We start from the raw sequence: 25,728 nt of genomic DNA, 5'->3' as shown, positions 1-25,728 counted from the left end.
GAGAGAGAGAGAGAGAGGGAGAGAAGGGAAGCCGGCGGGATGATACGATGCTCGGTGTATCCTACGCGAAAACCGGCCCGCACTTTTATCGCGACCCCCTCTCCAACAACAGGGGAGGACGGAGATCGACGACGGGGGACGAGAAAAGAAAGAGAGAGAGAGAGAGAGAGAGAGAGAGAAAGGAGGAGGAGGAACAACCCCGTTATACGACACAACTCGTTTTCCTCGGTATTCCCTAGTTTCAGAAGCCAATACTCCACACCCCCGCGCTCTTGGATACAGTCGAACGAGTCTCCCCCCTCCCCCTCCCCCTCCCCTCGCCCCAACCTCTTCTCTAACCTCCCTGCGGCCAGATATCGGCTTCCCAATAAGCTAACCGAGCGCTCCGCGCTCCGGTTACCACCGGTATCCCTGTCCTGGTTTCCTTCCAGAAATCGGTTCCGTATCGGTTCCGTGGCGGAACCACCTTCGCGATATTTTACGCGACCCGCGCCCAAATTATTTCCGCGCACGATTATTCGAGTCGGGAACGGCCTCTTTCGAGGAGATCGAGAAATCACGAGGAAGGGATAGTGGAATATATCGGATATATAGGATCGATTCGTGATCGAATTTCTTTCTCGAGCTTCTCCTAGGGACACTCGATTATCTCGCGACCACTTACGGATAGATACAACAACGAGGACCCGGTTTCACGCAGAGAGATCCCATTCGACCACCTCCCGCGCCTACCCGACAGGGGTCTTCCGGCCTCTCCCTATATAAATACGCGCATCATGAAAATTACGGCCTCCTCTCAATGCAAGTTATCGATCTCGATGCGTCCAACAACCTTTCAAGATCTTTCTAAACAAGTGTTTGACAAATTGCCATCCTCCGATCGGACTGGTCTGGAACCAAAGTGACAAGCAAGAGATCGAAATCCTTCGAATATATATATATTTACGAATAAATCGCGAGCCTCGTTCTATCTCGAACTAGGAATTCGCAATTTATATATATATCTCGCCGACTAGCGAGATACGTCCCCGATCGTATCGTATCGGGGCGAAAGAAGTTCGTTTTCAGCGAAAAGGTTTCAGCTTAATTTGCCCCGGTGTCTGAAAAAAAGAAGAGAAAGAAATAGAGAAGGGGGGGGGGGGGGAAAAGAAGAAATTGCCGGCACAAATTTCGCGCGAGAAAGCATTCCTCCGTGCCCGATCGGGGCGACAAAGAGAAGCTCCGAGTCACCACGATCGCGTTAAAATCAGACGGGAGAAAGAAAAGCGTTGGAGAGAGAGAGAGAGAGAGAGAGAGGGGAGGAGAGAGAGGCAAGATGAGCGAGAGAAGGAGAGGCACTTGTAGGGGGTCAGAGGTCGCTCGAATTTCACACGTGGATTAACTCTCCGTCGAGTGGAGAGTGTACTCCACCTCCTCGTCCAACTTCCTCTCGTTTTCCAACCCCCGCGCGCGCCAGAGGCCTTGGCGCTACAACGAATTCCGAGATCCACCCTGTGCAGCCGCTAATGAACGTCCGCGCGGCCTGCGACATAACCTTCCCCCCCCCCCTTCCCTATCTCCATCGATACGCTACGGTACACGTACAAGGGAAGTGCATGACAACCACCTGGACGATCAAGTCCAGAACGTTGTGCGAAAGGGGTGGTGGTGGCGGTGGCGGTGGTGGTGGTGGTCGTGCGAGCCGTGCTCATCGTATTAAATCTCCTTCGACCTGAGCTTTCCCTCCCTCTCTCTCTTTCTCTCTCTCTCTGCGTCCATCCATCTCGTAATTCGAGCTGACTTCAAATAAAACCGTCAGTCAAGTATTATACCACCCCCTTCGCACAGCTTCGCCCCGCTTCGAGCGTCGGAGAAGATTGTTCCACGGTGGACGAGGCGCGGTTCTTGACACCGTGGAAAACATATCGATATATGTTCATTTTTCTCTCTCTCTCTCTCTCCTCTCCCTCTGGAGAGATTCCATTTGAATCTCCATCTTTCGACAGATTTTTCGAGAAAATTTTTCTATCGATGGATCGATAGATATCGAGAAGATATTCCATTAGGTTATTCTATGAACGATGAAATTTTAGAATAAATGACGAATCGATTGTAACACTCTACTCAATTCGTATTTTTGCTTGGAATATTGTATCCTCTTATTTTTTGAGTGGTAAGTCCTAGCTAGAAGAGAAGATTCTATCATTCGATTTGTGGTGATTTCAAAAATTCAAGTCTGGAAAGAAGAGAATGAAAACGAGATAAATCGAAATCCGAATATTAAACAAAGATGAATTGGAAGCCAAAGTGGAAGCAGAGTTATCTCCAATGACATTTGGTTGCGACGGATAAAGTGAAAAAATTGGAAAAGAAAAAGTTGCGGAAGTCCATTTTTTAATAAAATTGTAACCTGTGACGAGAAATCGAATACTGCACGATAATCGACGATCTGATTTGACTGATAAAAATCCTAAACAAATGTCGAAACTATCGTTACGGCCGAAAAAAGTTATGGTGATTGTATGATGTATTCCGCAAAGGGAATAATTCATTGTACTTTTCTGAAAACGAGATACCAGCAGTGCCCTATTGCCAAGAAATTGATTAAGAAACAATCCTCGTTAGTCAATAGACATGGATCTATTTTTCACGCTCAACCGTATACACCAAAAATACTACAAAAATTAACTAATCGAAATACGAAATCTTAACCCATCTCACCAGATATTTCACCGATCGATTACCACTTGCAGTTTCGCCATTCACAGCCATTTTTAAAAAATAATATATTCGACTCTCGAGAAGCTGTAATCGCAACGTTCTAGAAGAATTTCTAAAAGTGAAGTTTTATAAAAATGGAATAAGTCAGTTGGAATCTCGTTGGATAACAATAAAGATTATCACGTGATGCGACCTAATTAATGATCTAGCATGTGATTAATGATACCCCCCACGATAGGGAAATTTTGAATATTCACGTACTAAATATCCCAACGCGTAATAAAACTATCTGATGACACGTGTCTCGAAAAATACAGCATAAATGGTAAAACCAGAATATGTTTCGTTTCGAACAAATAAACACGAATCATCGCGGATAACTCGATATTTTCGAAACTTTTACAACTTTTACTCCGTCCCTGGCTGGCCAATTTCTCCGTCTCGTTTTTAACGTCGCAACGAAGACATTATCGAGGAGAACGGCGCGGGACCGAATGCAAATAGAATTGCGAATTGGCCGTTTGCAGTTTAAGAGACATTCGACGATGGTTAACGGAGAGCACCGCTTAAAGAAGAAGCGTTCGCTCGATTCGTTCGCCAAAGGTTTTTTCTACAGAGGGGATTGTTACCTTTAGAGGTAATTCGACGAGGAAGCGTCGCACCGATAGTCCACTTTCCTGACCACCTCGAGTACACATTTCGTAAAACTTTAGCTTCCGAAGAATTAGGGAAAAGAAGGAGCTTGCAAAGAATTCGAATCGCATCTTCGAGGAAGAATTGAGAATTGAAAATTGAAAAAACTCGCGCGAGAAAACGATCATTTCCCATTGAGATCTCCAAGTTTTCGAAAAGAAAAAAAAAAAAAAAAATCGGAGAAACAGACGTTGAAACGATTTTCCTTGGACGATTTGTCTCGACGACACGACGAGAATTTCGGAAAAATAGGTAGAAGTAAATATCTTTTGTCGGAGGAAGGAAATAATCAAGTGACGTTTCGTCCTTCTTGTTGGAATTTCAAAGAGAGAGGTAGCGCCACGTGCTCGAACGAAGGATATGGAAGGAAGGGTCCTCGAAACAGTGAGGGGATGCGTTTCGGGCTAATAATAGACCGATAAAGGGTTATTTCGTTAATCGAAGAGCGTTCAACCTTACCAAACTCTCGGTCCACTCTTTTGTTAGCAACACGGTTAGCACAAGCCCGGGGAAGACCATCCGTCTCTGTAAATTATCCAGTTCCGCGACCAGGCTTCCTGGTAAGGGGTCCATCGTAAAAGGAACACGCATAACGGGTTTGTGAAAATTTACGATTTCGTTGTTTGGATATGGCCAAGTGGCGCGCAACTCGTTCAACCATCGACCCTTTTCACCATTTTCGTATTCCCACCCCCTCTCCTCTCCTCTTCTCTCCTCTCCCTTTTACCCCTTCCTGTAGAACGCGTTCAGAAAATTCTCTCCAACGAAACACTTCGCCCGAAATAATTTTTCACTTTTTGGAAAATATAATATTTTTCGGGCCGAGATAGGAGGAGAGGGGAATATATTCGTTCGCTTTTCTCTGGAAATATCCCCGACACGCACAAGTCTCGTCACAAGTCGTGAGCAAGAGCAAGATTTACAATCTTCGTTCAGAGAGAGAGAGAGAGAGAGAGAAAAAACAACGGTTTTTTCGCGCAACGGAGAACCGTTCCGTTCCGTTTTTTCCATCATCTTTCTCCATCTCTTGGAAGAAATTTTTACCGTTTCTTTCGTCCTTTCCTTTTTCTTTTTTTTTTTTTTTTTTTAGGTAGAAGAAACGGTTCGGCGAGCCAATGTTTTACGATAACGTAGCGGTGCTTTATGAATTTATGCCAAGTCGTTTCGACCGTCACACCCCTTCCTCCTTCTTTCCTTCCACCGTCTTCTCGACTTTTAAGGGTTATACAACCCTTGCGGAGTATTCCGTGTCCCTTCCCTCCCTTCGCGCGCTTTTTCCCTCTTTTTTATTACTTCCTCGACAACTTCTCTCTCTCCTTGCTCCTTCGAGGAGCCTTGAATCAACTTTACTGCCAGTCGAAAGGCTTAGCGGTAGAAAAGTCAACTCGATGGTATTTGGGAAGGGGGGGAGCGAGAGAATTAACCCGGTCTCTCGTTTTTACGATTTTTTAAAGAAAAAGAGGTATATACCGTTTTTTTACCCCCTCCCTTTGGCACATGTGGGTCACTCCGTACAAATACTCGACTTCCTTCGTTTTTACCGTTTTTTTCTTTCCCTTCCTCCGTTCCGGAAATTCAGGTACCGACTGTTTTACCCTATCGTTTTTTAAGGTTATTGGCGATCGATCTCTACCTTGCAAATCGCTCGGGTACACGTTGCCCTTTTCATCGTAACGCATATTTTTTCCGAAATGGAGGAGCCGAATGGAGGATCGAGCTAATTTCATCTCGAACGTTTCAGAAAGGATAGATTCCTTGAAATCATTTCATCACGCGACGAATATGGAAAAATTTTAAATTCTTCATCGTGATTACAATATATATATATATATATCGAGAGATCCGTCGAATAGTAATATCGATAATTTTACTAACGAGGATGAACAATTTGATGAATTTTTCCGATGGATCGGAAAAATCATTGGATCCAAAGATATTTTTCTTCCGAAAAAAAACGTGGAGCTGTTATATATATATATGTATATAAGGGAATAATGGGATAAACAAGCAGGATACCTTCTTGAAAGAGTCTGGAGAAAAAGCTTAATGGGAGCTAAACTCTCTTTACGGCCGAAAAGTTTTCTTAGGTGGCAATGACCCAGTTTCCGTTTAACAGCGCCTAACCATTATGGTCGATTTTTATGCTTTTACAAGGTCGACGCTGGTGCATGCGGGTGAATGGCGAAGATGGGAAACGAGAACCCAAAAAGTGGGATACCGTTTCGTGTTTTTCTGGATCGAGGGTCCACCTAACGGTGGTCGTGTTTTTAATAACGGTGTCGTATATTTTAATAGGATTGCTCTTCTTCTTTTTTTTTTATCTCCTTTTTTCTTTCTTTCTTCCTTCCTTCCTTTCTTTCTTTCTTTTTTTTTTTTTTTTTCTGGAACAAAGGCGTTTCATTGCCCGTCGTAAGACCGTCGTCCGCACTAATTTTTGACCAAAACAGGGCAGTTTTTTGGCCTCGGTCCTCCACGAATCTGGAACATTTTTTCACGACCGTCAGTCGTCATAAAGAAATAAACTTGGAAAAGTTCGTTTTTTTGATTTACGACATTCAGTCTCGCCTTTTGAAAAACTCCACGGTCCTCTTTGGAAATCACGCCTAGGATTTACTGCGTGCTCGACGAAAATTCGGCCGAGATTCCGACGGTTTTGGAAGAGGACGATGGTTCTCGATGATGGGCCCATAACAGAGTCGTCCTCGAAGAATGCATAATGTTATCTTTATCCAGGGAAAACGAAAAACGGGGGGCCAATGAAAGGCGTCGGGGGGGGAGAAGAGGCCACAGTGATGCTAATCAACTGATATAATCTCTTCTAATACGCGTTTTAGAATGCGCGACGTGACGCGCGGTTAGACCAGCTGCGCGGTCTAACCCCCTCTTCCTCGTCTTCCCTTAAATAAAAGGGTGTCGAGAAGAGATCCTTTTCGCGTTAACGGATCGTCACGAGATAAACGCGAGCAACCTCCCTCGCTTTCGTTTCATCTTCTGATAAAAAATATATCCCCTCCCCCCCTGTTAAATCGAAAAAAGAAAGAAAAAAGAGAAAAAGTCGGTGGCTCCTTTTTTTTTTTTTTTTCCTTCGACCACTTTATGTCACAACACGAGATAAAAACAGAGGAGGTGAACAAGCTCGTAGAATATAAATATCAGAGCAGAAACGCAGAAATGGTGGCGTGCGGAAAGCATCGAAATCCCAGCAGCCTCGTATCATCTCCGCTGGAAAGGAAATACACCACAATGAACGTTTTAAAGTAAACCATGCGACGCATGCAACTCTCCCTCTCTCACTCTCTCTCTCTCTCTCTTTCTCTCTCAGCCAAAGCCAGACCACCACCATCCAAATTCAAACATGCCACCCCTTCGCTCCGCGTTCTTCCACACACGCAGAGGATCGCAGAGGGCGCATACACGCGCGATCCGCCGGCTGGTCAACGCGCGCTCAGGATGACACTGCGTGCGTGAAAGGGCTCGTGGATGCACAAAGAGTGTGGCCAGCCGAGTGGCCGGTGTGTTGGTGACTTAATTCGGTGTGAATATATGCAAGGCCTCTCGGATCCCTGCGACCATCGACGAGCACGTTCACGGCGCGCACCGCTCCATACACGTTCGGTAGCGACAGCCTCGACGAGTTTAGAGTCAACGTTTCAAATCGCCTCCATACCGAATTTCACCGTCCCTGTCAAATCCTCGCTTTTCTCTCTCTCTCTCTCTCTCTCTCGAAGAAGAAGAAGAAGAAGAAGAAGAAGAAGAATACACGTGCAGTAATCGATCGCGATTCTTCTTTCTCCCGAGTTTCAAAAAGCTGGTGGAAGAAAAGAAAAAGAAAAGAAGAAGAAGAAGAAGAAGAAGGAGAAAGCAACGAAAAGAAAAAATTGTATCATTTCCGCTTCGAGAACCGCTAATCAAAATTAGGAGGAAACGTGGACGAAACGACGGCCGGTTGGTGAAAAACAGATCCGAGAAATATTCGCAAGATCGGCAAGAATTTTCCAATTAAAGTAACATTCAAAGCGACGAGTGGACGTTCGGCTAAATTACTTGAGCGTGGAGAGAACTCGCTAAATTACTTGAACTCGCGATACAGAGAGGATCGAACGGCCATCACTAGCGACCGGTCGGCTAATTTCAATACCTCCTCTCCCGCCTCCCTCTCCCCACCCTCTCTCTGTTTCCACCCCCGTTCGCCCGGCGTATGTACGTACCACCACGCGCCCCTGTCGCTGGTCTGCGTGACGCCGAGCCGCGTACGGACACGGGGGTGGACATTCGGCGTTGCGTGTCGGAGGGGGAGGGGGCGGGGGTGGGGGGTGGATTGTTTCGGTGGACGCGCGTGTGCGCGCGTACAACAGCGCGGATGTATTTGACGCTGGAATATTCCCGTCACCCGCTGTCACCCGGTGTAGCGGGGATGGAGGCGGCGGGGAGGGGGGGAGGGGGAGGAGGAGGAGGAGGAGGAGGAGGGGGAGAAAAAAAGAAGGAAGGACTTGTTTCTGCACAACAGGAAGCACGGTGTAGCGCGGATAAACGGATTTTTCGACTAACGACCAGAGATCACATCCTCCAATTAATGCGTCTCGACTTAACGCTTCGCTACTTCTCGCCCGCTTCTCGAGAAAGCTTCTTCTCCCTTCCACCCTACTCTCCGCGAATATTCCGTGTTAATTAGTCGATCGAACGCGGCCAATAACCGACTTTTTTTCCTTTTTTTTTTTTTCCTTTCTTTCTTTCTTTCTTTCTTTCTTTCTTTCTTTCTTTCTTCCAAATTGTTGTATAGTTTTTGAAATTTTGGGGAAAGAGGTTTCGAGAGACAGAGAAAACCTCTTCCGTGTTTCGAGTTTTACGCTTAATTTAAGGGATTAGAAAAAAGAAATTTGATTTTAGGATGTTGATAGGGAAAGGAAAAGAAGGATGGGATCGTTTCGCTCGATGATGGATGTTGTGTATATATGGTGACGTTTTCTTCGACGATTCGACAAAGCGAAGAACGAGAGATGGACGAGAGATAAAAACGAAAATATGGGGGAGGGGGGGCTTAATCAAGTTGCATGCATCGTTTCCTAGACGGGGAGATCTATTTCCTATCGATGCAACGGGATTTACACCGCCTTCCAGCCTGTAATTTCGGAGTGGACGTAGAAAAGACGGGGAATTCGACGACGTGGAAACAGGGTCAAAGGGGGTGAGTCGGTATACAGTGAACTGCAAACTCTGCGTCAGCAACCCTTCGAACTCGCGAACCTTCGACACTCGACTGTCTCTCTCTCTCTCTTTCTCTCTCTCTCTCTCTTCTACCTTTCCCTCCTCTACAAGAGCGGCTAATTTTGATTCACGATTGCTCTCGCAGCTACACACCCCGCTACACCCTTTCATCAGCCAGATCTAGCTCCCATACCGACCCATGCAACCCTAATTTTCTCAACGCCTCTCGTCCATCCCGCAAGGAAAAAATTGCTAATACTTCACCGGCAAATTGGGAAGTTACAACTTCCCTGCCCTCCTGTTTTTCGGAAGGGCGCCACTCCTCGCCCGAGTATTTTTCAAACCGACCCCTCCCCCCTTTCGTTCCTCTACCTTTCCAATCACTATTACCGCTTATATTAATATCTCTAATATCCAAGGGGGAAGCTATATCTGTCATCGATCGGATGTTTACGGATTCCGCTCTTCCGCTCGCGCTCTTCGTCCATATCTCCCTCTCTCTCTCTTCCTCCAACTCCTGTAATCCCCTTAACTTAAACTTTCCAAAAAACTCGGGGACAAACATCCCTTTACCTCTAAGGAAGAAAAAAAGAAGGAAAGAAAGCAAGAAAGAAAGAAAGAAAGAAAGAAACAAGACTTTTTTTTTTTCGGTAGCGAAGCCGATAATCCCATTGCCTTTCCCTCCTCCCCCTCCTCCCTCCCCCTCCCTCGGCCTGGATTAAAAAGGAAAGGCTGGAAGCGGAAATAAAAATCCTTTCGAACAGCCGGGGTCGATGCTTGTGTTCGAACAATCACGCACAATCACGGGTCGGGCATTATAGAACTGTCCCCGGGGGAACTGTGGACGCGAGGGAAGGGAGGGAGGAGTGTGGTCGATCGACGAGAGGGTTGGCCGGCAGAGGCCCCGTTCGAGATTTCGCCATCTCCAAGGGGTCGAGAATGCCCCTACGCGAGTTCAACGTGACGCCAGCAAGCCTCCATCGCACGGTTATCGCGCGAAACTCGGCGGGGTGCAATGGCCCTGGTTGGAAGGGGAGGGCGAACTGGACGCCACGTATCTTTACGGGTCATAAAGGTTGGCCCTCGTTACGCGGAGGAAGCTGTACCGCACCGGTGGCCACCAAGGCACCGCACCACCGACCCTCCTTGTCGCCTTTAACCCTCTCCCCTCCCTTCCCTATCTTTCTTCCCCCTTGCGGACACCAACCCCTCGTCGCCGTGCTCCAGGTGGTGGCATCGATACGGCCGCAATAAAGTCGTCGCCGATTCTCTCAACAAAGGAAACAAACGGGCCGATGAAACCGATGAAACGCGGAAGCGCGATGCGATTCGAGCGCCACAACTTTTCGAAATACTGTTCGGAAGCCTCTTTCTTTCTCTCCGTTTCTTCTCTCGTATCTTCGAGCGATTCTTCGGAGCGATTGGCGGAAAAAAGAGGAGAAAGGTGTTCGATTTCTTCCGCGATGATCGACAGGGGACGAGGACAGGGGGAGGAATGGGAAAGATGATAAAGAATTCGTTCTCTTTTGCGAAACTTGGGTCACAGAGAGACGGCCGCAGAGTAATGAAGATGTCTCGTCGCGCAGGGTGTCCTCGATGCGGCATGGGGCCCATTGGTCCCGTGGCAGGCCACGGGGGGTGCGCGTAAACGATGTCACGGACGTCATTGTGCTCCCTTTGCACGGCCGAATCGAAAGAGAAACTCGGCTCCTTTCGGGTTTAAATAGGCCGGATATATAATTGGGCCCGCCGGGCCATTCACCGCATTTCATCCGCGGTACCCCCCATAATGCCCGTCGAGTGCTCGTACGGTGAAAAAGAGGAGAAGGAGGGGGAGCGGACAAAGGCACGCGTGAATACCGAAAATCTCTCTCGAGCATCCGCGCGAGAAGTGGATCCGTAACGAGGAACCGCTGTGAACCCATGTTTGAACGTGTACAAAAATTTTACACGCGTCGAAACCGAAATTCTTTTGCTCGATATTTCGCCAACTCCTTTTCGATTTATATATGTAAAAATTCCACGAAATCTCAAACCTCCTTCTTCCCTCGAAATTCGAATCGAAAGAAAAGTTTTCGTTTTTTCCCAACGATTCGAGGAACATCCCAATACCGGAATCATCCCGAGCGAATCGAGTGCCAAAATATTGAGAGGCGCTCCGCCGCCGGTTTTCTCCACGACACGCATCGAGGAAAAGGAACGCAGCGAGAAAGGGCCGAGAGGCGATAAATAAATGCTAACCTCATTTTTCATGTGCCCCATAAAGATCGTCGTTCGTCGTATGAATGAAAGGGGGGAGGGGAGCCGAAACCTTTCCAAAACCTCGTCCCCTCCCCGAACAACAGCATCTTGGAGAGAAGGATCCGCCATTGGCGAGCGCAGGAGCGTGACATTATATTTATGTTGTCACCCTGCGTGTCAACGCCGTGGCTACCGTGGATGGAGCTGGCTCGTGAGAGTGAGACGTTGAAAGAGACCCGGTGGAAGGGGAGAAAGAGGGAGGGAGAGAAAGAGAGAGAGAGAAAAGAGGAAAAAGAAGAAAAAAAAAAAAAAGAAAAAGAAGCGAAGATAGGGGGCCTGACTGTGCCCTGTCTACAAACACCGCGCGTCCTGATCGCTACTCACTGCCAGGGACAATGGACGATCCTTTCGTTACCTGTTTACCAAAACCCAGTCATCGTAAAACCATCGAATCGAATCGCGAAGAAAGCGATTTCAAAACGTTCTCTTTCGTTTTTAGAAAAACGACTCCTCTTTCGACCGAATCCAAGGAATCTCGACCATTTTCGATTCGACTCGTATCTTTGCTCTCCTCCTCGTTTCCGTTTCCCTCTCTCTCTCTCTCTTTTCTTTCTCTTCCTCTTTTCGCAGGAAGAAAGTCAATCAGTCGAAGGAACGTTGGTCCAAGTTAATTGGTTCTCTAAGCTAAAGGGAGAGGGGAGTCGCAGGGGGGCCCCTTCCGGCTCAGAGACGCGCGTGCCCCTCTTGTTGTCGCAACTGTCGTCGAACAGTTGGCTCGAAAGTGTCTGCGAATCGTCAGCCGAGGGTCGTCGCGCCGACAGCATCCGGTTTCTCGATTCGTCGCCGCTCGTTTGGGCTAACCGCCGAGGACACGACTCATTCCCTTTTTAAACTTTCGACAGGTTTCAGCGATAGTCTCTCTCTCTCTCTCTCCTTTCTTTCTCTCTGTCTCTCGCAACTTAGTAGCGATTTAAATCTCCAATACGAGGAACGTCGTGATGCAGGATAGGAATATATTGGAAATCGGCGTGTTGGAGGCGGTCCTCTCGTCTTTTCTAATCGCGTAGAATAAGAGAAACGGGAGGATGGATGAAAGGAGATAAGGAGGGGAAAAAAATAGCGGTGGAGTGGAAGTGGTGGCAAGACCCGGTGCAAGGCCAGGGACGGGCGTGCAACAATCAATAACTGTCGTTCGTAGCAGGCATAAGTCGTACGTGCTCGTTGAACGTTGTATAGAGGAGTAACGCGTGCCAGTTTCCATCAGGAGTGACGGTAACAGCTGTTGCACGTCCATTTCGAAAGCTTTCTCCGTGGAAACTCCGGGGGAAATTGGCGGCGCTGATCGTCGCGTAAACACAACCTAAAAGCAGTAGATCACTCGATTCCTCTTCGTACAGTTCTAAACACGGATCCTGCGGACACACAAGGGAAGGGAGGACAAATCTATATATAGATATATATACATATATATATAATACATATATACATATATATATATATATATATATATGTGTGTGTGTATACATACGCATATGGGTGTACACGCGCACACACGCAATTTGAAACAGAGCTGTCGATCGATTAGAACTTTTCCAGAGCATACGTGACACCCATAAAAAGCGTATCTCTTCATCCAACGGAATTGAATTCATCCCGCCTTACTTCGTTTCGGTCAAAAGCCATTTGCATGTCTATCTCGCGTTCAAGAAAAGAAAAAAGGAATAAAAAAAAAAAAAAAAGAAGAAGAAGAAGAATCCGTTCTGATTCCGACGATATGCTGATTTTCTAATCAGGGAACGCGTGTATCTTAAATATCTTCTTTTCTTTCTTTTCTTTTTTTTCTTATAGAAATTTGCATCGTTTCTTTTATCTTCGTTCTTACGTTACTCCAGATATTATCGTAAAAGAAGAAAGAGGGAAAAAAAGGGAGGAAGGGTTAATTCGTTATTTGATTCGCACAACTCGAGACGCATACGCATCGCGGGAGAAAGAATCGTGTTTTTTTTTTTTTTCTTTCTTTTTTCTTCTATCGAAACGTCTCGCGCAAAAAAACGCGAGCGAAGCGGAGAAAACAAACACTCGTGAATAAATTTGTAATCGAGCTTTGAAAAAAAAAAACAAAAAAGAAAAAAGAAGATCGGAAAGATTCATAAATTTCATCAGCTGTGCGTCCTCTGCGCAGAAAGAATTCTATATACATCTATTTCCAATTTCAATATCTCAAAAATGGAGCAAGCTCAATTTACATTGTCGACAAAATTTCAAAAAATTTAGCTCGATAAACAGCCAACGTTCCGACATTTCGATGAAAACTTCTCATCTTCCCACGTTGCGAGAGGAAAGAACAAAAAATTAATCCCCGCTCGAATTTTCGTATTTCGAGAAAATTCGAGAAGACGAGTGAGAATGGAAGAAAAGTGGACGAGGAAAACGAGGCGGAAGAGTGCAAAATTTGGGCAACGATCCCTTCGTTGAGAAGGGCGAAATGCGCGCCAAAATGTCGTTCCCTTCGGAATTGCGGAGCGTTGCGAAAATTTTGATTGGAGCGTAGGATGACGATCGCGCGAGCGGCGATGGGACGCGGCCTGTGTCGTTTTCATATTCGTCCCGAAGAGAGTGGCCACGAGGTAGCTCGAGATTGCAGGAGAAAAAGGGGCCGCGGGAAGGGGGAGGGGGAGGGGGAGGGCGGTAAATTTTCATTAAAATACAAGGGAAACATTTCTACTCCGTTAGACGGTGAATTTGCATGAATTAGAATTTCAAGTGTCGCGCGCGAACCAAGGGGCGATTGCGGCGCTTTGGAAGAAAAAGGAAATCGACGTGTTCGTTGGCAACGTGCAAACGATAGGATACGATACGATACGATACGATACGATACGATACGAAGGGGAGGAAAAAAGAACCCGGCGGGAGGAGGGGGGCGGGGGAGGGAGTGAAAAAAACGGGAGTAGCGAGAGGGCGGGGAGGGGGGGGAGGAAGGGAGAGAAAATAAAAAATAAAAAAAAATAAAAAAATAAAAAAAAAAAGAGGAGTGACGAAAAAGGAGCGGAGGTGGGGGAGGGGGAGGGGGGAGAAACGCGGATATTATTTTTCAAGCGGGTGATATACGACCGAGGTGACGATTTACGGAGTTACAACGATTGCTTCGTTTTTACAGTCCGGAAAAAGACAATTCTTTCCTTCTTTCTTTTTTTCTTTTTTTTTCGTCACTAGTTTTTCCTTCCTTGAATTTTTTTTTTTTTTTTTTTTTTTTTTTTTTTTTTGCTTTTTCGATCTGACTGCTTTTTCTCCTTTCTCCCTGTCCCTCTCTCTCTCTTTCCTTCTTTCTTTTTTTTTTTTTTTCTGCTACTCGTCGAACAAGCAACGTGTTATCTCACCACTCTCCGCTATTTTTTTTTTTTTTTTTCGAACGCGCACCTCTTCGCGTTTGCCTCTTCCCCGGTCCCTTTTTTCTTTTCTTTATCACTTTTTTTTCTTGCGGATGCAAAAAAAAAAAAAAAGAAAAAAGTCGGCGAGAAGAAGAAAACACTGGAAGCTGCGGAAGGAGCGAAGCAGCCGCAGGACAATAGGTTTTGGCGCACCGACGATGCTTTTAATTTTTATGGGATTCTTCGGGTTAAAAAGGCGCGTACACACCGACGAATTTCCTTCCTTCCCCTCCCAGCCACCTCTGCGGCTCTTTTATTAGGATCATAAAGTCCCTGCGGCCGGCTGGGCAAGAATTTTTCTTTTTTTTTTTTTTTCTTTTTTTTTTTTTTTTTCCTTCCTCTCCGTTTCTCCACCGCTCGCACCAAGTAGACCTTTGGGATTTCCGGCGCGCGCGTACGCACGCGCGTCACCATCGAGAAAAACTCGCGGAAAAAGTCGTGGAAAAACTCACGACCGAAAAGGATCGATCGCAAAAAGCGTCATAATGAACCGTGATGCCGCGATTTCTTGCTGGAAACCCTGTTCCCCGACCGACCCATTATCGATGCTTTGTGTCCAGGAACGGACCAAAATTGCGGACAAATCTTCGTGGATTATCGGCGTGATGAGGTAAAAAGTAAGCGGCAAGAATGCTCGGAGAATTTTTTAACCTTCTTTCTCCTCCGAAGGGGAGAAGTACTTATGATCGTTAAAAGGAAAATAGAAGGATTCGAAAGAAAGGAAGGAAGGAAGGAAGGAAGGAAGAAAAGGAAGCGAGATCGTTTAAAATAAATAATACGTGTCAAACGATCGAAGAAGAATGATCGAAAACGAAAAATTTGCACCACGGTGAGAGAGGGAGAGAGAGAGAGAGAGAGAGAAAAAATCCCCTTTTCGTTGCAGCGCGATTATCGAATCCTTGGAAAGATCAGAGCGAGATCGAGCGCGGAACGAGCGAGAAGGTGGGAGGCCGTGTCGATATTGAAACGGTGGAAAACAGAGGAAACACAGACGGGCTGACCGATCGGCATGCTCTCCGGTATTTCGCTCTGGTTGCGAACCAATTGCTCTATGGTTTCGCGAGCCGAAAAAAATCGACTATTCATGCATAACACCGATAAAATCTGAAAGCTGCTAAAAGCGCGCGCGATCGTATCGCCCAATAATGTCGTTTCCCTACCGGCAAAATACACAGAGGCGCATTTAAAACCGACTTCACAGTAATTTGACAATCTGACTAAAAGAAGTCCGATACTTTAATAGGGAATAATTCGAAGAGAATTCGAATTCGTATCTAGATGAGAGAAGGGAAGAGATCGGTTTGGAGAAAAGTTTAACGTTGAAATTGATCGTCGAGAATTTATTCTTGGCTTAAGAACGCAGGAAAAAAAAAAAAAAAAAAAAAAACGATCTTTTATTTTTCCTATCCTCGAGCAAATTCCACGTTCAACTCGTCTCTAATTTACAAGCCTACCCCTGATATAGCCCGACGATCGTTGCCGATACGCGTGTCCGGGAAGGGAGGGGGAAAGATTGAAAGAAGAATGAACGAGAGCGGAGGGAGAGGAGAAGGAAGTTTTGAAAAGAAGTTGTGGAAAAAAAGGAGCGAAGAGGGTAAATCTGCGTAATTACCCTCGATTTCAAGACCGTTGCGAAATTCAGTGGTTCCGGCCAGGCTGCGTTCACCGGGAGGGAAAAAGATATCCAAAGATAGGATCTGAAAGCTGCTGAAAGCGCGCGATCGTATCGGCCGGTAATGCGATCCCCCAGCGACATAATGGCGCAAAACCTGGCCCCCATTGTTAGCCCCGGGGCTCAGCGGCGCATTCCTTGGCCAGGATGTGCTCTCGATTTTCTCGGATATCGTATAATGTGGCTTATGCCCCTGGCGGGGGAAACAGAGGGAGGACAGGGAGGAGATCCGGCGATTTAGTGTGCGCGTCTCGAGAGAAAGGAAAAACTGTGCTCGATAGTTGGAGTAGGTGTATCCTCCAGCAAATCTATTATTACTGTTCGGAACAACTAAGGGTTACATTGAAAGAAAAATAAAAAAATCGTTCTTGTTTTTTTATTTCTTTTTATTTCCTTTTTTATCTTCATATATCTCCTGATACGATGATGATCGTGAGATTGACGATTGGAAAAATATTTTTATGCAAGTGAAATTTTTATTGCAAATATTACGATCGATCCGGATTGCAGTGAATTTTAAATTATTTTGAACGACGAAATAAAAATTGACGATCTGTTATGAATAAAAGTTTGAAAATTTTGAACTTTGAGAGAGAAATTTAAAAATGTGCATAACGATAATTTCTATGCGTTTAAACTGCCGGATGAAGACCCTAGTGATATCTTAGGGCAAAACGGAAACTACCTATTTGGATCCGCTTTCTACCGGTAAGGCAACGTTCAAGTTTCAGTTACCTACTATATCAATGGGGAGTGAATTAAAATTTCATATAAAATTGAAAATTTAATGAATTATAAAATTATATATCAATTTATAAAATTAATATGTTAAAAAATTAATAAATTACTGACGAAATATTGAAATTTCAATATTTCAAATAAAAATATTCGTTTTCTTACCCGTTAGATACAGCCGATACAACTTTACCCATCAAGCTACGCTTACCAAATGGGGAAAAAACAGTTTTGATTCGAATTGTTCACCTTATCGTTTATACGTTTTCAAACTACGTGTATTCGATTTCCAATAAATTAAAATCATGCAAGAATTTTATATTTTATACAAATTAATATGAATATTTTCGAATATTTAAAATATGCGTGTTTTATTCGTAAATATCGATATATTTTATCATGTAAAAAATTAGAATTACATGATAACACGATGTTATCTACGAACGATATAATTTTTTTAGTAAGTAAATTATTTTTTAAATAAATATAAATACTTTATTTCATGATTTATTGTATATCGGCGCGATATACAATATATAATTTATTTATTAATTTTTGCTATTCCGATTTTTAATAAATTTAATTCGAAATATTATATTTTAAACTTTTAAATATGTCAATTATAACAATTTATAATAAAAAAGAAACGCGATATCTTATAATTCTGCAACATTAATTAGAACGCGACATTAATTCAATTAATTTTTCACGGTTAATAAAGAACCGAAATTATTTTATTTTAATTGAACGTGTAATTAATCAATCGAAACATATACAAAATTGTAATGATAAACCAACATATATATAAGTCAAAAAATATTACAAACTAAAATGAACATAATAAAAAAATGATTTACCATTATATATAATTACAAATATTAAAACGCGATATGAAGAATAAGAAAACTTATTCTTTTTTAATAAATACAAAAAAAAAATTCACGGTAATAAATATCACCAATTATTGTATATGTTTGTATAAAATTTTATATATGAAAGCAATCGATTCGGATCTTTTCTATAACGATATGATTGACAGGAGAAATAAAAATACATGGGACTCACCATTAGATGCGAAAAATATTGCCATTGATACTGCAATGTACATCGAGAAATCATCGAGTGAATCATTGAAGGTTGAAAAATATCTGCAACAAAATATACAACATCATAATTAAAAACACAATTTATTTAAAAATAAAAAAAATTATTTAAAAATATTGAAATAATGAAAGATAAAATATCATATGTGCAATACAGTATTAATAAAAATTGAAATTCTAATAAAATAAGAGAATTATAAAAAAATTGGAATCTTGATATAAATATTTAAAAAAAAAAGATAATATTGAAAAAAAGATAATTATTTAATAATTAAATCTTTGAATGATTGATAATCATTTTCTTGATGCACTAGTTTTAACGTGTATCAAAAATAACTATTAATAAAAAAAAAAAAATAAAAGACTATCGATGCATCCATTACAATCATTGAACAATTATTGATTCTAATTTTGTATATAACTAATGCGATTAAATTTTCTTCATATTTTTCAAAGCTATTATGCTCTGAAAAATTACGTAGTTATATTATTACTGTTACGTAGTAAACACTGAATCTATCAACCGTTTTGCACGCGGTCACAACAATTCTTTGAAAGTGAAATATATTAGTAGAGTAGAGTGGGATAGAAAAACATTACACCGCAATTGCGTCGAAATATGTCTATGAAAACAAAACAAGTTGACAACAAGATTAAGTTCTACAAGCAATTTTTGACCAAAACATAGAAGAAAGTAAAAACTAACCAATTTCTTATTTAAATATTACATTTTTAGAGTAATTATTATTAAATATCAGTCATATAAATTACTTCAAATTTATGTATATCAATTATATATTAAATATATAAAATATTATTTTAAATATATTAAATAATATAATTGATATAATTGATATTAAATATATAATTGATATAATTATTATTAGTAGTCTAAAAAAAAAATCATACATATATATTTATATATGTATGTATATTTTTATATACCTATTTTATTAGAAATTAAAGATTATCCTATGTTCACGAAAACCAGAATTGATTATTTCAATTGATTCATTATTGATTTATTATTCATCATGGCGTCCATATTTTAAATTGGCATCCTTTTTCTTCGAATATAGTTATAAGCAATTAATAATCTGTATAAAAGAAAACCACAAATTTGGAAACTTTATAATATATAAAACTATAATCAATTATAACAAAATAAAATAATAATTAAAGTCAAATTTTGTTTGAAAAATTCATAATACAAATCATTGATAACCCTAAAAACCAAATTAGACAACTAACAACAAACTAACAAATAAACAATAATAAAACTATTAAATTTTGTTATAATAATCCTTAATAAATGATTAAATAAACTTAAATAAGAATAATAATACCTATAAACGGTAACAGGAACGTAGTAGAAACATATTACGCAGTTGAAATTGTTTTCGTTTCGCGGAGCGACACGTCTTATCGCCACGAATTCTATCGGCAGAGTGATGCGTGGCGCCCGTATGGAGTTCTGTTTGGTTGGAGTAATACAATATTCCCGCTAAATTCAAAATCGTGTAGAAAATTAAAACATTATTTATTATAAAAACTTTTCTCATTTAATCAATGAAATATAAATATTCTTATTAGAAGACCATAAAAAATATTTAATGTTTTGATTTTTACATGATAAAATATGTATATACTATAAATATATATATATATACTATATAAACACAAATAAGCGATTTTAAATATTTTAAGAAATATTTTCAAAATAATCGTGTAGAATGATTTCAACTAATTTTATTTATTAATTATTACTGATAATGATAAATTAAATTTTTAAAAACTTATAATATGTAAAAGTTAAATTTCTTCTTGTTATCGATATAAATGATAAAAATAAAAACATTTAACATTATTCTTATCTTATTAATTCATGTTCTAATTAAAGCTTTATTATTAAGCTAAAACTTAATATTAATAATAATCTAACAAAGAATTAGATAATTAATTTGTATTTTAAATATTATTTTAAATATTATTAAAATGCTATTTAAAACTTTCTAAAGAATATATATATTTGTTCCAAAAGATAATAAAAAAAATATATTTCATATATTACTAACTTTTTCTTTATGCATAACGAAATCCTGTTATGGAGTTGGAATCTAGTTACTGATTGTACTTAATGCGTATACGATCCATTTCCAAATTAGACCAAATTCATTTAATGTTCTGTTCAGATGTTTTTAATTTACGCTTTCCCGTTGGAACGAGTGATAAAGCTGGTGCTTTAAAGCTCGTTTTCCCCAACATAAAGCGTATGAGAACAGAATAGGAAGGGTATGTCTCACATCTGTATTGTTATCCTTTTGATGTCCTCCTCAAAGCTGGACCACATCGGGCTTTTACTCCCGTTTAGTAAGTGCAGGGAGGTAACGATAAATTTCTAATGATATAGTTCCATAATTTATTGTCCTCTATAATCAAATTATTATATTTCAATCTAATGTACTTGCTCTATTTTTATTAAATTATTTGATTTATTTTCGTTTTGATATTTGAAGATGCAAAAATACATTCTATTTTCTATTTTTTTCAAAAAATAAAATAAAAGTACGTATAAATAAAAGATCAACAAATTTTTATATACATTATGCGAAATATATTTATATTATTATATGTTATTTTATTAAAATGTATTGAAAATTTAGAAGAAAATTCGATTCAAAAATCTTTAAAAACTATTTCAAACATACTTTTTCTAAGGATATTAGATAGAACGGATGGTCGAAATACCAAATATAATTTATCGAAGACTGAGAATCAAGAGCCATCCCTGTATCCTCGGAATCTAGAATACTGTGGACACTAGAGAGAGGTAGTCGCACAGGGGGTTTATTAAGCTTATTAACGGACTATACAAGGGTGGACGTACATATCTACGCCGGTGGTCGTGGAAAGTATGGGCAGCTAAAAGGGGTGCAAGGGTGGAAGATAATGGTACATGTATGTGTTGTACCTTCATTCGTTTCATATAGCAGAAGTCGAGATTTCGGCTTGTCATACCTATAATTATCACTTCCCTTTGCGTTATTTCCTGTCCCGTATAGTTAATTTCTACCTTACTTCGACCTATTAAATCACGGATTTAAACTAATTATACGTATTAAAGGGAATGATCACAACGAAATTTAAAATTATAGAAATAATTTAAAAATCGTAATATTAATACGATATTTATATACTTTGTTTTTCTCATATTTTTCTTCGAATTTTATTCAAAGCACAATATATATAACTTACACGCATACTATGATAACTATAAAAAAGAACAGCTGTTTGCCAAATTAAAAATATTATGATAATGATAATCGTACAGTCATTTGCCTTCTAAATCGACCCTTTTTCATATGCTTGTTATGTTCCTTGACTGCATCCCCTTTCTATAATCGCGTGGCCACCCCAGCGAGTATTATTAGCTGCACGCTTTGCAATTGGATTAACGGAAGCGAAATTGCATCGACGGAAACGGCATAGATTGTTTCGCATAGTCACGAAAGTCCACCACTTTTGCTTGTTTCATCTAATGGAAATACTAGTATCATGAAACAATTATCGTCGCGAATCAAAAAACAATTTTAAACTTTATGTATTATCAAAAGCGCTTTTATCGATTTGCGAGAACGATAAAAACTATTAAAGTTTTATTTTCTTCAATTGAGGCTAAATTTGAATGATTGCGATAATACGTATTTCTAATTAAAAATAAAACATATATATTATCGAGCAAAATATATATTGTCTGGTATTCAAACGATACGCGAATATAAGAATAAAGGGTTGAAGGAGCTAAGGATCCCAGATTTGGATTTTACAGAACAGAGGAAGAGAGGTCGTCTAATCGTGTCCCTAGTCCTGATTTAGGGCGGGATTTTAATTACGAAGGGTCAGTAAGTGCGGCTGTCCACTTGCCGTAAGTATTTCTCCCTTATTTATAGTTCATTAGCTCGGCTTTTGCGCGAAAGGCAGATTAATTTACATCTGGTTGTACGACCCCTTTGAAATAAAATTTCACTCTGACCCTTATAATAAAGAGATCCTCGCAAAATATTGATAAAGTTTCATCCAATATTTTCAAAAATTTAAAGTTAAAATTTAACATTACATCAAGATACATTAGTTATCAAGATACTTGTGAATTTGAAAAAAATATTCTAATATTTTCATAATTATATAAGTACTTTTTACAAAATATTTCTGAATATAATTTTTAGACTTAAAGGAACGTGATCTCTAAACTAAAGATGATTAACGAGGTTGAACGTATCGCATTATTGTCGATTACCAAAAACAGGATGCTATTAAAGGAAAGTCCTTTCTATAACGAGACACTTTTTCTGAGAATCAAACTATCGATAAGCATGTCTTACGAAGCCCTTCCGGTGGCGCTGGAAGTCACTCGTTTCCGAGCGATATCGTCATCCTGATAAAAAGCGTAAAAAAAAATGTTTCTGTTTTTCCCTCTATCGTTAATCTGTTATCTCGCTCACCTCATTTCAAGATTTGTAATCTTATAATACTCGGAAAATAAATGTATTTTAATTAATAAAATTCTACTCTCTTTAAAAAAATCGATGCGATTGCTAATAAAATATGTCCCTTTATATCTATAAGATTATTACACGATTATGTAAATAGAATTTTTCTATTATAAGAAACAAATCAAACAAATTGAAGAGATAAATTGGAAATTAGAACAGTCAAATATGAGAAACAATCGAAATTACATCGTAATTATATGCAACACACGTGACAACTGCGATAGATCTGACCGGTGTCTTTCGCGTAAGTAATTGCGGTTTCACGACACGACACGCAGCCCGATTTTTGCGGTAGATCGGTGTGAACCGACAAAACCGATCGACGAGGTGTCCCTCGACCGCGCTTCTCGCTTTTAAAGACAGAGAGATAAGAAAACGCAGGTAAAATCGGCCACGGGTCAAAGCACCGTGCCACTTCCGAGAGGTTAATTACATTCTTGCGAGCTCCGCACGAACGAGTGAAACCGCATTTTGCTTCCTCGATTGCACTTTAGCAGACCACAGTGCAATAAACGGTAGCGTTGCGGGAACATGTTGGTGGAGACCTTTAAAGCACCTTATACTGTTTTTTCATGTATTACATATTCTGAGAAAATCCTTACCATCTAAACTATTCGCCACCAAATTCTTATCTTTCCAACGAAGATACAAATTAAGGAACATCGATGGATTTTGTTGGGTATTGAAGATTTTCTCAATAATTTCAAATGATGAACGACTTCTTGAGGAATTGAGATTTTTTGAGGAATTTCTTAAAGAATTCTGGATTTCTTCTAACTGGAAATTGAAAGAAGTAAGTTTTAATAAGGAAAGTTGTAAAGGATCATTATATGATATCATTAAGCAATAAAATTAGATCGAGTTTCGCTCAAAGAAAACCTTGCACCTTTATTAACAGTCTGGCGCCAGTTTACAGAAAAATATATCAAATATACAGTTCTATAAGTTCCACCTGGATTGCATTTTGCAATGGCTATCACAGGTAACAGCTTCCTACCTGGTGGAGTACAGGTTGGTGGGGGGTCACCGAACAAACTTCAAAAGAGAGGAAAAGAGATCGAGGGAGAGAAAAGGAGGAGGTTGAAAGTAGCGGTGGTACGAAGGAACAAAATCCCGAGGGTGGGGCAAACGATCCACGATACGGGAGAGCCCACCCCCACTTGCTCCCCCAATCACAGGCTCCGCCTCCAGAAAGCCGCGTGACGTCACACAGACACTTGTTACGCCTTGCTGAAGTACTGGATTATCACTTGGATCTTGCTAACCTGAAAAAATTACCCTTTTTAATCCCTACAAGTCGTATTTCAATAGTCCATCTATTTTTCTATTATCTATTTACCTTCAAAAATTGAAACACTTCGTTACTTTTTTTTTTTCATTTTCATTCGAATTTTTCGAATACTTCAATTCAAACATCATTTGAAACATTAGTATAAGCATTAAATATGACCACTGCAAAAAAAAAAGAAAAGAGAAACGATTTGTGATAAATTTGCTTGATTATGTTCCTGTATTGCCAGGGATGATTTATTTCCACTTCTGAAAATATACATAAATATTATTTTCATATTACATGTAGGAATCGCAATCTTCGATTATCGGTATATTTAAGTAATCATTATTTCAAAAAAGGATAAGAGATTCCAACAACAATACGATTACGATATCGCGAGTGTTGAAAGATTGACTTGTTTTTGAAAATAATACGATAACATAGGAAATTTCGACGATACTACTTATTTTTTCCTTATCGGTGTTATAACTAACAAAAAGATTAGGTTATGACTAATTGCTATGAATTAGTTCGAACATCGAATATCATACTGTTATTTTATTTATACACACGTTTAAAATATATTAATAGTAATTGGTTGAATCAGGTTATGATCGAATATAAAATTAACTGCTTGAATATGCTAATAGATTTACAAATAGATACAATTATAGCTAATAACTATGATGACACATAGAAATTTCCGTAAATTCAGTGTAGCAATGAAACATGTTGCATTTACCTACCTTTCACGTTGTACGAATGGCCTTCAATGAAACTTTTTCTTCTACTATGTCGATAAAATTATTCTTATTTTTACATATTCAAAAGTTGAAACAACTAATCACTTTGCGATTAATCTAATATCATATTATTGAACTTTTCTTTAAAAATTGAATTAGATAATTGTTTTTAAAACTAATTACAAATCGTATACATTTAATATCACTCTGTTCTTAAATCTATTAGATTCGTATACATTTCACGCACAAAATTAAAAGAAATTATAATTTCGAACAATAAACTACGAAACATGTGACTGGAAACGACGCCATTGTCTCTTACTCTCACTTCGAGAATCGCAATCATAGCTAGCGATTATCGAACGTCCAATCGATCGAGATCGTAATATTTTCTACCGGGCGTGGCGCTACTTAACCTTTTAGTTAACCTTAATTTGCGTGTCTCTATTCAATTAAGAAAAAAACATGACAAACCAAATATATCGACGAAGTAAATCATGTAACATTCAGTTTAATCGTATGATATAATCCAAGTATTTGGACGTTGCTTAGAAATTCGTTGAAAATTAGCCACGCATTTTTTCTATCAAAATAACTTGTACAAATAAGCCGAGAAATATGAAAACACGGACACTGGTCACAAAACGAGTCCACACGATCGGAGGGCGGGCGATCTGACAGTGGGGATATGGGACTGTCGAAGCGCGGCGGGAGGACGATGTCGACGGTGGGGAGCGTCGGAATTGCAAGGCTTAGGTTGCCCCGGGCCGCTTACGCGGAACACGCGGCTGAAGCCGCGCCGCCGGCATTACGTCGCGCACCGTCGACCGCGACTGACGTTCCTATAGATATTTCTCATTTCCATTTTTTACGTCTACTTCGATATCCTGTGTTTAATCGATACAAGCAAATATTCGATCGTGTTTCTACACGATATCGAATCTCGATCGCGAATAAAGTGAAAGTTTATTTTCTAACCTGTCGTGCTAGAAAATCCGAAGTATTGACGCTGTTATTCGACAACCTGTAGGAGTTTCCAACTGCCAAAACGTGTTTACATCTTCGACAAGTGATTAAATTCAGAATAAATTCATAGATCGTGCATCGATCTAAAGATCACAGTGACATCTCGCGGACTAAAAGTGCAATAGAAGAGAAGAATAGTTTCTGATTGGACGTCAATATTGGATAATATTGGATAATATCGTCATGGCGGTGGCGGGAAGCTAATAGAGAATATATTCGTCATGGAATTGGACGACACTGATCATACTCTACATGCTTAAGAAGATAGGATGAACGTGTTGGTAAGTATCCTGGACATCCGTCGTGTGAACCAGAAGCGGAGAAGCAGTTGTTGGAGAAGAAGTTGCTGGTAGCAG

At 40.3% G+C, this 25,728-nt stretch overlaps 2 long non-coding RNA genes across 3 annotated transcripts; both read right to left on the bottom strand.

Moving 5' to 3' along the window:
• Positions 1–12,059: 12,059 nt before the first annotated feature.
• LOC122711283 lies at positions 12,060–19,195 on the bottom strand. 2 transcript variants are annotated; one of them, XR_006346071.1, is made up of 3 exons: positions 19,124–19,195; positions 17,740–17,822; positions 12,060–12,251 (listed from the first exon to the last, which is right to left on the bottom strand). It is a non-coding gene; the product is annotated as an uncharacterized LOC122711283 (long non-coding RNA). The 2 variants fall into 2 exon arrangements; XR_006346072.1 differs by lacking the exon at positions 19,124–19,195 and adding an exon at positions 18,723–18,855.
• Positions 19,196–23,346: 4,151 nt separating this feature from the next.
• LOC122711002 lies at positions 23,347–24,488 on the bottom strand. The gene is made up of 3 exons (XR_006346039.1): positions 24,350–24,488; positions 23,670–23,869; positions 23,347–23,595 (listed from the first exon to the last, which is right to left on the bottom strand). It is a non-coding gene; the product is annotated as an uncharacterized LOC122711002 (long non-coding RNA).
• Positions 24,489–25,728: the final 1,240 nt, after the last annotated feature.

This window comes from Apis laboriosa, unplaced genomic scaffold, assembly GCF_014066325.1.
Source record: "Apis laboriosa isolate Shangri-la unplaced genomic scaffold, ASM1406632v1 scaffold16_cov148, whole genome shotgun sequence".
In the NCBI taxonomy this organism is placed as follows: domain Eukaryota; kingdom Metazoa; phylum Arthropoda; class Insecta; order Hymenoptera; family Apidae; genus Apis; species Apis laboriosa.
The sequence above is the reverse complement of the archived record's forward strand: the minus strand, read 5'-3'. Positions and strand labels throughout refer to the sequence as shown.